This window comes from Schistocerca serialis, unplaced genomic scaffold (genome assembly GCF_023864345.2).
Source record: "Schistocerca serialis cubense isolate TAMUIC-IGC-003099 unplaced genomic scaffold, iqSchSeri2.2 HiC_scaffold_755, whole genome shotgun sequence".
Classification (NCBI taxonomy): domain Eukaryota; kingdom Metazoa; phylum Arthropoda; class Insecta; order Orthoptera; family Acrididae; genus Schistocerca; species Schistocerca serialis.
In genome coordinates, this window is record NW_026048359.1 from 82,579 (window position 1) to 91,705 (window position 9,127).

Below are 9,127 nucleotides of genomic sequence, written 5' to 3' on the forward strand. Positions count from 1 at the left end.
GCCCTCGGCTGTGATGGGTTCCAGGCTGACAAAAGAACTGTCGTGTGTGCATTCGCGGACGAGAGAAAGTCTGAGGCAAGTTCGAGTGAACAAGGATTGACCCCTCAGGTCCGTCGTTTCCGTAGTGTAGCGGTTATCACGTCTGCTTCACACGCAGAAGGTCCCCGTTTCGATCCCGGGCGGGAACAGTATTTTCCTGCCTATGTCGTATTGTCCTCCAATGAGCCACGTCGTGTGTGGATCTGCTGCATGTCCCTTCGTTTGCAAGTACCACATTTATTGAATTTTTTAGTTACGATGGCAACATCACTATAAATCGTCTGTGAAGTAAGGTGCACACAAGCAGTTTCCGTGGTGTAGCGGTTATCACGTCTGCCTAACACGCAGAAGGTCCCCGGTTCGATCCCGGGCGGAAACACTTTTCCATCTCTTTAAGCAAGACGTACTAACATGCATCTGCTACCATCTGTACCCGAAACCTTCGTAATCGCCTTCACGCGTCGGACCCGAGTGTCAATTGCTCACATCGAATAAGAAATTCATTTGATATTGACGGCGAGCTTTTTGCGCTGACTCAGCCACTGACGTGCGATCACTTTGCACAAAACGCTAGGGCTCGTCCGGGATTTGAACCCGGGACCTCCTGCACGCTAAGCAGGAATCATACCCCTAGACCAACGAGCCCTGTGACACGGCAATGCCAATTATTCCAGTCCATCCATGTCGTCCAGGGTGCCATGGAGGTATCGTGTACGCTGGCGGGATGGGGGCGGTGCGAATTCCCGCGATCGGCTTCCTTCCTGGGCTATTGGTACCTTCATGTAGAGCTGCCGCTGGGCTCGCACTGAATGCTGCTGAGAAAGTGATTGCTTTTGCTGATATGACTTGCAATAACGACTGCGCGAAACGCCGCTATCTCGTTAGGGGTGCTACGGCAGACACCCTCTCGAGCACCCCGAAGACTTCTTGAGCCCTCGGCTGTGATGGGTTCCAGGCTGACAAAGGAACTGTCGTGTGTGCATTCGCGGACGAGAGAAAGTCTGAGGCAAGTTCGAGTGAACATGGATGGACTCCTCAGGTCCGTCGTTTCCGTAGTGTAGCGGTTATCACGTCTGCTTCACACGCAGAAGGTCCCCGGTTCGATCCCGGGCGGGAACAGTATTTTCCTGCCTATGTCGTATTGTCCTCCAATGAGCCACGTCGTGTGTGGATCTGCTGCATGTCCCTTCGTTTGCAAGTACCACATTTATTGAATTTTTTAGTTACGATGGCAACATCACTATAAGTCGTCTGTGAAGTAAGGTGCACACAAGCAGTTTCCGTGGTGTAGCGGTTATCACGTCTGCCTAACACGCAGAAGGTCCCCGGTTCGATCCCGGGCGGAAACACTTTTTCATCTCTTTAAGCAAGACGTACTAACATGCATCTGCTACCATCTGTACCCGAAACCTTCGTAATCGCCTTCACGCGTCGGACCCGAGTGTCAATTGCTCACATCGAATAAGAAATTCATTTGATATTGACGGCGAGCTTTTTGCGCTGACTCAGCCACTGACGTGCGATCACTTTGCACAAAACGCTAGGGCTCGTCCGGGATTTGAACCCGGGACCTCCTGCACCCTAAGCAGGAATCATACCCCTAGACCAACGAGCCCTGTGACACGGCAATGCCAATTATTCCAGTCCATCCATGTCGTCCAGGGTGCCATGGAGGTATCGTGTACGCTGGCGGGATGGGGGCGGTGCGAATTCCCGCGATCGGCTTCCTTCCTGGGCTATTGGTACCTTCATGTAGAGCTGCCGCTGGGCTCGCACTGAATGCTGCTGAGAAAGTGATTGCTTTTGCTGATATGACTTGCAATAACGACTGCGCGAAACGCCGCTATCTCGTTAGGGGTGCTACGGCAGACACCCTCTCGAGCACCCCGAAGACTTCTTGAGCCCTCGGCTGTGATGGGTTCCAGGCTGACAAAGGAACTGTCGTGTGTGCATTCGCGGACGAGAGAAAGTCTGAGGCAAGTTCGAGTGAACATGGATGGACTCCTCAGGTCCGTCGTTTCCGTAGTGTAGCGGTTATCACGTCTGCTTCACACGCAGAAGGTCCCCGGTTCGATCCCGGGCGGGAACAGTATTTTCCTGCCTATGTCGTATTGTCCTCCAATGAGCCACGTCGTGTGTGGATCTGCTGCATGTCCCTTCGTTTGCAAGTACCACATTTATTGAATTTTTTAGTTACGATGGCAACATCACTATAAGTCGTCTGTGAAGTAAGGTGCACACAAGCAGTTTCCGTGGTGTAGCGGTTATCACGTCTGCCTAACACGCAGAAGGTCCCCGGTTCGATCCCGGGCGGAAACACTTTTTCATCTCTTTAAGCAAGACGTACTAACATGCATCTGCTACCATCTGTACCCGAAACCTTCGTAATCGCCTTCACGCGTCGGACCCGAGTGTCAATTGCTCACATCGAATAAGAAATTCATTTGATATTGACGGCGAGCTTTTTGCGCTGACTCAGCCACTGACGTGCGATCACTTTGCACAAAACGCTAGGGCTCGTCCGGGATTTGAACCCGGGACCTCCTGCACCCTAAGCAGGAATCATACCCCTAGACCAACGAGCCCTGTGACACGGCGAATGCCAATTATTCCAGTCCCTCGATGTCGTCCAGGGTGCCCTGGAAGTCTCGTGTACGCTGGCGGGATGGGGGCGGCGCGAATTCCTGCGGTCGGCGGCCTTCCTGGGCTATTGGTACCTTCATGTAGAGCTGCCGCTGGGCTCGCACTGCCTGCTGCTGAGAAAGTGATTGCTTTTGCTGATATGACTTGCAATAACGACTGCGCGAAACGCCGCTATCTCGTTAGGGGTGCTACGGCAGACACCCTCTCGAGCACCCCGAAGACTTCTTGAGCCCTCGGCTGTGATGGGTTCCAGGCTGACAAAAGAACTGTCGTGTGTGCATTCGCGGACGAGAGAAAGTCTGAGGCAAGTTCGAGTGAACAAGGATGGACTCCTCAGGTCCGTCGTTTCCGTAGTGTAGCGGTTATCACGTCTGCTTCACACGCAGAAGGTCCCCGGTTCGATCCCGGGCGGGAACAGTATTTTCCTGCCTATGTCGTATTGTCCTCCAATGAGCCACGTCGTGTGTGGATCTGCTGCATGTCCCTTCGTTTGCAAGTACCACATTTATTGAATTTTTTAGTTACGATGGCAACATCACTATAAATCGTCTGTGAAGTAAGGTGCACACAAGCAGTTTCCGTGGTGTAGCGGTTATCACGTCTGCCTAACACGCAGAAGGTCCCCGGTTCGATCCCGGGCGGAAACACTTTTCCATCTCTTTAAGCAAGACGTACTAACATGCATCTGCTACCATCTGTACCCGAAACCTTCGTAATCGCCTTCACGCGTCGGACCCGAGTGTCAATTGCTCACATCGAATAAGAAATTCATTTGATATTGACGGCGAGCTTTTTGCGCTGACTCAGCCACTGACGTGCGATCACTTTGCACAAAACGCTAGGGCTCGTCCGGGATTTGAATCCGGGACCTCCTGCACCCTAAGCAGGAATCATACCCCTAGACCAACGAGCCCTGTGACACGGCAATGCCAATTATTCCAGTCCATCCATGTCGTCCAGGGTGCCATGGAGGTATCGTGTACGCTGGCGGGATGGGGGCGGTGCGAATTCCCGCGATCGGCTTCCTTCCTGGGCTATTGGTACCTTCATGTAGAGCTGCCGCTGGGCTCGCACTGCCTGCTGCTGAGAAAGTGATTGCTTTTGCTGATATGACTTGCAATAACGACTGCGCGAAACGCCGCTATCTCGTTAGGGGTGCTACGGCAGACACCCTCTCGAGCACCCCGAAGACTTCTTGAGCCCTCGGCTGTGATGGGTTCCAGGCTGACAAAAGAACTGTCGTGTGTGCATTCGCGGACGAGAGAAAGTCTGAGGCAAGTTCGAGTGAACAAGGATGGACTCCTCAGGTCCGTCGTTTCCGTAGTGTAGCGGTTATCACGTCTGCTTCACACGCAGAAGGTCCCCGGTTCGATCCCGGGCGGGAACAGTATTTTCCTGCCTATGTCGTATTGTCCTCCAATGAGCCACGTCGTGTGTGGATCTGCTGCATGTCCCTTCGTTTGCAAGTACCACATTTATTGAATTTTTTAGTTACGATGGCAACATCACTATAAATCGTCTGTGAAGTAAGGTGCACACAAGCAGTTTCCGTGGTGTAGCGGTTATCACGTCTGCCTAACACGCAGAAGGTCCCCGGTTCGATCCCGGGCGGAAACACTTTTCCATCTCTTTAAGCAAGACGTACTAACATGCATCTGCTACCATCTGTACCCGAAACCTTCGTAATCGCCTTCACGCGTCGGACCCGAGTGTCAATTGCTCACATCGAATAAGAAATTCATTTGATATTGACGGCGAGCTTTTTGCGCTGACTCAGCCACTGACGTGCGATCACTTTGCACAAAACGCTAGGGCTCGTCCGGGATTTGAACCCGGGACCTCCTGCACCCTAAGCAGGAATCATACCCCTAGACCAACGAGCCCTGTGACACGGCAATGCCAATTATTCCAGTCCATCCATGTCGTCCAGGGTGCCATGGAGGTATCGTGTACGCTGGCGGGATGGGGGCGGTGCGAATTCCCGCGATCGGCTTCCTTCCTGGGCTATTGGTACCTTCATGTAGAGCTGCCGCTGGGCTCGCACTGAATGCTGCTGAGAAAGTGATTGCTTTTGCTGATATGACTTGCAATAACGACTGCGCGAAACGCCGCTATCTCGTTAGGGGTGCTACGGCAGACACCCTCTCGAGCACCCCGAAGACTTCTTGAGCCCTCGGCTGTGATGGGTTCCAGGCTGACAAAGGAACTGTCGTGTGTGCATTCGCGGACGAGAGAAAGTCTGAGGCAAGTTCGAGTGAACATGGATGGACTCCTCAGGTCCGTCGTTTCCGTAGTGTAGCGGTTATCACGTCTGCTTCACACGCAGAAGGTCCCCGGTTCGATCCCGGGCGGGAACAGTATTTTCCTGCCTATGTCGTATTGTCCTCCAATGAGCCACGTCGTGTGTGGATCTGCTGCATGTCCCTTCGTTTGCAAGTACCACATTTATTGAATTTTTTAGTTACGATGGCAACATCACTATAAGTCGTCTGTGAAGTAAGGTGCACACAAGCAGTTTCCGTGGTGTAGCGGTTATCACGTCTGCCTAACACGCAGAAGGTCCCCGGTTCGATCCCGGGCGGAAACACTTTTTCATCTCTTTAAGCAAGACGTACTAACATGCATCTGCTACCATCTGTACCCGAAACCTTCGTAATCGCCTTCACGCGTCGGACCCGAGTGTCAATTGCTCACATCGAATAAGAAATTCATTTGATATTGACGGCGAGCTTTTTGCGCTGACTCAGCCACTGACGTGCGATCACTTTGCACAAAACGCTAGGGCTCGTCCGGGATTTGAACCCGGGACCTCCTGCACCCTAAGCAGGAATCATACCCCTAGACCAACGAGCCCTGTGACACGGCGAATGCCAATTATTCCAGTCCCTCGATGTCGTCCAGGGTGCCCTGGAAGTCTCGTGTACGCTGGCGGGATGGGGGCGGCGCGAATTCCTGCGGTCGGCGGCCTTCCTGGGCTATTGGTACCTTCATGTAGAGCTGCCGCTGGGCTCGCACTGCCTGCTGCTGAGAAAGTGATTGCTTTTGCTGATATGACTTGCAATAACGACTGCGCGAAACGCCGCTATCTCGTTAGGGGTGCTACGGCAGACACCCTCTCGAGCACCCCGAAGACTTCTTGAGCCCTCGGCTGTGATGGGTTCCAGGCTGACAAAAGAACTGTCGTGTGTGCATTCGCGGACGAGAGAAAGTCTGAGGCAAGTTCGAGTGAACAAGGATTGACCCCTCAGGTCCGTCGTTTCCGTAGTGTAGCGGTTATCACGTCTGCTTCACACGCAGAAGGTCCCCGTTTCGATCCCGGGCGGGAACAGTATTTTCCTGCCTATGTCGTATTGTCCTCCAATGAGCCACGTCGTGTGTGGATCTGCTGCATGTCCCTTCGTTTGCAAGTACCACATTTATTGAATTTTTTAGTTACGATGGCAACATCACTATAAATCGTCTGTGAAGTAAGGTGCACACAAGCAGTTTCCGTGGTGTAGCGGTTATCACGTCTGCCTAACACGCAGAAGGTCCCCGGTTCGATCCCGGGCGGAAACACTTTTCCATCTCTTTAAGCAAGACGTACTAACATGCATCTGCTACCATCTGTACCCGAAACCTTCGTAATCGCCTTCACGCGTCGGACCCGAGTGTCAATTGCTCACATCGAATAAGAAATTCATTTGATATTGACGGCGAGCTTTTTGCGCTGACTCAGCCACTGACGTGCGATCACTTTGCACAAAACGCTAGGGCTCGTCCGGGATTTGAACCCGGGACCTCCTGCACGCTAAGCAGGAATCATACCCCTAGACCAACGAGCCCTGTGACACGGCAATGCCAATTATTCCAGTCCATCCATGTCGTCCAGGGTGCCATGGAGGTATCGTGTACGCTGGCGGGATGGGGGCGGTGCGAATTCCCGCGATCGGCTTCCTTCCTGGGCTATTGGTACCTTCATGTAGAGCTGCCGCTGGGCTCGCACTGAATGCTGCTGAGAAAGTGATTGCTTTTGCTGATATGACTTGCAATAACGACTGCGCGAAACGCCGCTATCTCGTTAGGGGTGCTACGGCAGACACCCTCTCGAGCACCCCGAAGACTTCTTGAGCCCTCGGCTGTGATGGGTTCCAGGCTGACAAAGGAACTGTCGTGTGTGCATTCGCGGACGAGAGAAAGTCTGAGGCAAGTTCGAGTGAACATGGATGGACTCCTCAGGTCCGTCGTTTCCGTAGTGTAGCGGTTATCACGTCTGCTTCACACGCAGAAGGTCCCCGGTTCGATCCCGGGCGGGAACAGTATTTTCCTGCCTATGTCGTATTGTCCTCCAATGAGCCACGTCGTGTGTGGATCTGCTGCATGTCCCTTCGTTTGCAAGTACCACATTTATTGAATTTTTTAGTTACGATGGCAACATCACTATAAGTCGTCTGTGAAGTAAGGTGCACACAAGCAGTTTCCGTGGTGTAGCGGTTATCACGTCTGCCTAACACGCAGAAGGTCCCCGGTTCGATCCCGGGCGGAAACACTTTTTCATCTCTTTAAGCAAGACGTACTAACATGCATCTGCTACCATCTGTACCCGAAACCTTCGTAATCGCCTTCACGCGTCGGACCCGAGTGTCAATTGCTCACATCGAATAAGAAATTCATTTGATATTGACGGCGAGCTTTTTGCGCTGACTCAGCCACTGACGTGCGATCACTTTGCACAAAACGCTAGGGCTCGTCCGGGATTTGAACCCGGGACCTCCTGCACCCTAAGCAGGAATCATACCCCTAGACCAACGAGCCCTGTGACACGGCAATGCCAATTATTCCAGTCCATCCATGTCGTCCAGGGTGCCATGGAGGTATCGTGTACGCTGGCGGGATGGGGGCGGTGCGAATTCCCGCGATCGGCTTCCTTCCTGGGCTATTGGTACCTTCATGTAGAGCTGCCGCTGGGCTCGCACTGAATGCTGCTGAGAAAGTGATTGCTTTTGCTGATATGACTTGCAATAACGACTGCGCGAAACGCCGCTATCTCGTTAGGGGTGCTACGGCAGACACCCTCTCGAGCACCCCGAAGACTTCTTGAGCCCTCGGCTGTGATGGGTTCCAGGCTGACAAAGGAACTGTCGTGTGTGCATTCGCGGACGAGAGAAAGTCTGAGGCAAGTTCGAGTGAACATGGATGGACTCCTCAGGTCCGTCGTTTCCGTAGTGTAGCGGTTATCACGTCTGCTTCACACGCAGAAGGTCCCCGGTTCGATCCCGGGCGGGAAAAGTATTTTCCTGCCTATGTCGTATTGTCCTCCAATGAGCCACGTCGTGTGTGGATCTGCTGCATGTCCCTTCGTTTGCAAGTACCACATTTATTGAATTTTTTAGTTACGATGGCAACATCACTATAAGTCGTCTGTGAAGTAAGGTGCACACAAGCAGTTTCCGTGGTGTAGCGGTTATCACGTCTGCCTAACACGCAGAAGGTCCCCGGTTCGATCCCGGGCGGAAACACTTTTTCATCTCTTTAAGCAAGACGTACTAACATGCATCTGCTACCATCTGTACCCGAAACCTTCGTAATCGCCTTCACGCGTCGGACCCGAGTGTCAATTGCTCACAATCGAATAAGAAATTCATTTGATATTGACGGCGAGCTTTTTGCGCTGACTCAGCCACTGACGTGCGATCACTTTGCACAAAACGCTAGGGCTCGTCCGGGATTTGAACCCGGGACCTCCTGCACCCTAAGCAGGAATCATACCCCTAGACCAACGAGCCCTGTGACACGGCGAATGCCAATTATTCCAGTCCCTCGATGTCGTCCAGGGTGCCCTGGAAGTCTCGTGTACGCTGGCGGGATGGGGGCGGCGCGAATTCCTGCGGTCGGCGGCCTTCCTGGGCTATTGGTACCTTCATGTAGAGCTGCCGCTGGGCTCGCACTGCCTGCTGCTGAGAAAGTGATTGCTTTTGCTGATATGACTTGCAATAACGACTGCGCGAAACGCCGCTATCTCGTTAGGGGTGCTACGGCAGACACCCTCTCGAGCACCCCGAAGACTTCTTGAGCCCTCGGCTGTGATGGGTTCCAGGCTGACAAAAGAACTGTCGTGTGTGCATTCGCGGACGAGAGAAAGTCTGAGGCAAGTTCGAGTGAACAAGGATGGACTCCTCAGGTCCGTCGTTTCCGTAGTGTAGCGGTTATCACGTCTGCTTCACACGCAGAAGGTCCCCGGTTCGATCCCGGGCGGGAACAGTATTTTCCTGCCTATGTCGTATTGTCCTCCAATGAGCCACGTCGTGTGTGGATCTGCTGCATGTCCCTTCGTTTGCAAGTACCACATTTATTGAATTTTTTAGTTACGATGGCAACATCACTATAAATCGTCTGTGAAGTAAGGTGCACACAAGCAGTTTCCGTGGTGTAGCGGTTATCACGTCTGCCTAACACGCAGAAGGTC

The 9,127-nt window shown here is 52.9% G+C and overlaps 28 non-coding genes across 28 annotated transcripts; 19 read left to right on the top strand and 9 right to left on the bottom strand.

Moving 5' to 3' along the window:
* Window positions 1-115: 115 nt before the first annotated feature.
* On the top strand, window positions 116-188 carry Trnav-cac (transfer RNA valine (anticodon CAC)). Its single transcript has one exon. It is a non-coding gene; the product is annotated as a tRNA-Val (tRNA).
* A 157-nt stretch (window positions 189-345) lies between these two features.
* On the top strand, window positions 346-418 carry Trnav-aac (transfer RNA valine (anticodon AAC)). Its single transcript has one exon. It is a non-coding gene; the product is annotated as a tRNA-Val (tRNA).
* Window positions 419-612: 194 nt separating this feature from the next.
* Window positions 613-684, bottom strand: Trnaa-agc (transfer RNA alanine (anticodon AGC)). Its single transcript has one exon. It is a non-coding gene; the product is annotated as a tRNA-Ala (tRNA).
* Window positions 685-1,085: 401 nt separating this feature from the next.
* Trnav-cac (transfer RNA valine (anticodon CAC)) lies at window positions 1,086-1,158 on the top strand. The gene has a single exon. It is a non-coding gene; the product is annotated as a tRNA-Val (tRNA).
* Window positions 1,159-1,315: 157 nt separating this feature from the next.
* Trnav-aac (transfer RNA valine (anticodon AAC)) lies at window positions 1,316-1,388 on the top strand. Its single transcript has one exon. It is a non-coding gene; the product is annotated as a tRNA-Val (tRNA).
* A 194-nt stretch (window positions 1,389-1,582) lies between these two features.
* Window positions 1,583-1,654, bottom strand: Trnap-agg (transfer RNA proline (anticodon AGG)). The gene has a single exon. It is a non-coding gene; the product is annotated as a tRNA-Pro (tRNA).
* A 401-nt stretch (window positions 1,655-2,055) lies between these two features.
* Window positions 2,056-2,128, top strand: Trnav-cac (transfer RNA valine (anticodon CAC)). The gene has a single exon. It is a non-coding gene; the product is annotated as a tRNA-Val (tRNA).
* Window positions 2,129-2,285: 157 nt separating this feature from the next.
* On the top strand, window positions 2,286-2,358 carry Trnav-aac (transfer RNA valine (anticodon AAC)). Its single transcript has one exon. It is a non-coding gene; the product is annotated as a tRNA-Val (tRNA).
* A 194-nt stretch (window positions 2,359-2,552) lies between these two features.
* On the bottom strand, window positions 2,553-2,624 carry Trnap-agg (transfer RNA proline (anticodon AGG)). Its single transcript has one exon. It is a non-coding gene; the product is annotated as a tRNA-Pro (tRNA).
* A 402-nt stretch (window positions 2,625-3,026) lies between these two features.
* Trnav-cac (transfer RNA valine (anticodon CAC)) lies at window positions 3,027-3,099 on the top strand. Its single transcript has one exon. It is a non-coding gene; the product is annotated as a tRNA-Val (tRNA).
* A 157-nt stretch (window positions 3,100-3,256) lies between these two features.
* Trnav-aac (transfer RNA valine (anticodon AAC)) lies at window positions 3,257-3,329 on the top strand. The gene has a single exon. It is a non-coding gene; the product is annotated as a tRNA-Val (tRNA).
* A 194-nt stretch (window positions 3,330-3,523) lies between these two features.
* On the bottom strand, window positions 3,524-3,595 carry Trnap-agg (transfer RNA proline (anticodon AGG)). The gene has a single exon. It is a non-coding gene; the product is annotated as a tRNA-Pro (tRNA).
* Window positions 3,596-3,996: 401 nt separating this feature from the next.
* Window positions 3,997-4,069, top strand: Trnav-cac (transfer RNA valine (anticodon CAC)). Its single transcript has one exon. It is a non-coding gene; the product is annotated as a tRNA-Val (tRNA).
* A 157-nt stretch (window positions 4,070-4,226) lies between these two features.
* Window positions 4,227-4,299, top strand: Trnav-aac (transfer RNA valine (anticodon AAC)). The gene has a single exon. It is a non-coding gene; the product is annotated as a tRNA-Val (tRNA).
* A 194-nt stretch (window positions 4,300-4,493) lies between these two features.
* Trnap-agg (transfer RNA proline (anticodon AGG)) lies at window positions 4,494-4,565 on the bottom strand. Its single transcript has one exon. It is a non-coding gene; the product is annotated as a tRNA-Pro (tRNA).
* A 401-nt stretch (window positions 4,566-4,966) lies between these two features.
* On the top strand, window positions 4,967-5,039 carry Trnav-cac (transfer RNA valine (anticodon CAC)). Its single transcript has one exon. It is a non-coding gene; the product is annotated as a tRNA-Val (tRNA).
* A 157-nt stretch (window positions 5,040-5,196) lies between these two features.
* Trnav-aac (transfer RNA valine (anticodon AAC)) lies at window positions 5,197-5,269 on the top strand. Its single transcript has one exon. It is a non-coding gene; the product is annotated as a tRNA-Val (tRNA).
* Window positions 5,270-5,463: 194 nt separating this feature from the next.
* Trnap-agg (transfer RNA proline (anticodon AGG)) lies at window positions 5,464-5,535 on the bottom strand. Its single transcript has one exon. It is a non-coding gene; the product is annotated as a tRNA-Pro (tRNA).
* Window positions 5,536-5,937: 402 nt separating this feature from the next.
* Trnav-cac (transfer RNA valine (anticodon CAC)) lies at window positions 5,938-6,010 on the top strand. The gene has a single exon. It is a non-coding gene; the product is annotated as a tRNA-Val (tRNA).
* Window positions 6,011-6,167: 157 nt separating this feature from the next.
* Trnav-aac (transfer RNA valine (anticodon AAC)) lies at window positions 6,168-6,240 on the top strand. Its single transcript has one exon. It is a non-coding gene; the product is annotated as a tRNA-Val (tRNA).
* A 194-nt stretch (window positions 6,241-6,434) lies between these two features.
* Window positions 6,435-6,506, bottom strand: Trnaa-agc (transfer RNA alanine (anticodon AGC)). The gene has a single exon. It is a non-coding gene; the product is annotated as a tRNA-Ala (tRNA).
* Window positions 6,507-6,907: 401 nt separating this feature from the next.
* Trnav-cac (transfer RNA valine (anticodon CAC)) lies at window positions 6,908-6,980 on the top strand. The gene has a single exon. It is a non-coding gene; the product is annotated as a tRNA-Val (tRNA).
* A 157-nt stretch (window positions 6,981-7,137) lies between these two features.
* Trnav-aac (transfer RNA valine (anticodon AAC)) lies at window positions 7,138-7,210 on the top strand. The gene has a single exon. It is a non-coding gene; the product is annotated as a tRNA-Val (tRNA).
* A 194-nt stretch (window positions 7,211-7,404) lies between these two features.
* On the bottom strand, window positions 7,405-7,476 carry Trnap-agg (transfer RNA proline (anticodon AGG)). The gene has a single exon. It is a non-coding gene; the product is annotated as a tRNA-Pro (tRNA).
* Window positions 7,477-7,877: 401 nt separating this feature from the next.
* On the top strand, window positions 7,878-7,950 carry Trnav-cac (transfer RNA valine (anticodon CAC)). Its single transcript has one exon. It is a non-coding gene; the product is annotated as a tRNA-Val (tRNA).
* A 157-nt stretch (window positions 7,951-8,107) lies between these two features.
* Window positions 8,108-8,180, top strand: Trnav-aac (transfer RNA valine (anticodon AAC)). The gene has a single exon. It is a non-coding gene; the product is annotated as a tRNA-Val (tRNA).
* A 195-nt stretch (window positions 8,181-8,375) lies between these two features.
* On the bottom strand, window positions 8,376-8,447 carry Trnap-agg (transfer RNA proline (anticodon AGG)). Its single transcript has one exon. It is a non-coding gene; the product is annotated as a tRNA-Pro (tRNA).
* Window positions 8,448-8,849: 402 nt separating this feature from the next.
* Trnav-cac (transfer RNA valine (anticodon CAC)) lies at window positions 8,850-8,922 on the top strand. Its single transcript has one exon. It is a non-coding gene; the product is annotated as a tRNA-Val (tRNA).
* Window positions 8,923-9,127: the final 205 nt, after the last annotated feature.